Genomic DNA, 547 nt, shown 5'->3' with positions numbered 1-547 from the left:
CATGATGGGCCTGTAGCTGTCGACCAGGTCGGGCGGCATGGGCTTCCTAGGGGTGCCCTTGAAGATGAGGGTGATCACACCCAAGGTGAACTCGCCGTCCAAGCAGGGTGTCGCCGAGGGCGAGAGGAAGGCCTCGTTGACGGCGGCCACAAGCGGGCCGGCCACATCCGACCGGAAGGTGGTGTAGAACTCGTAGAGGAGGCCGTCGAGTCCCGGGGAGGTGTCAGTGGGCATCGTGCGGAGGGCGGCGCCAACCTCGCGCGCACAGCGGCGGCAGCAGCCAGCCCGGCACGGGTTGCGGCCCCGCGACCAGCGGCAGTTGGGACGGCGGGGCGCGCAACGACGGCGGCAGCATCGACGGCGGGGGGGGGCTCAGCGGTCGGGGCCGCTACGACCGCGGGGGCGGCGGCGGCGCGCGCTGCGCCGCCCCAGCCACCTGTGGATGGGTGCCGCACGTCGCTACTGCCGCTCTCCGCAGTGGAGGAGATTGTCGCGGCGCTGCCGGATGGCTCGGCGGGCAGCGTGTGGCTTTCGACAAAGGGCCGCC

This window comes from Monoraphidium neglectum, assembly GCF_000611645.1.
Source record: "Monoraphidium neglectum strain SAG 48.87 unplaced genomic scaffold scaffold04643, whole genome shotgun sequence".
Taxonomy (NCBI): domain Eukaryota; kingdom Viridiplantae; phylum Chlorophyta; class Chlorophyceae; order Sphaeropleales; family Selenastraceae; genus Monoraphidium; species Monoraphidium neglectum.
The sequence above is the reverse complement of the archived record's forward strand: the minus strand, read 5'-3'. Positions refer to the sequence as shown.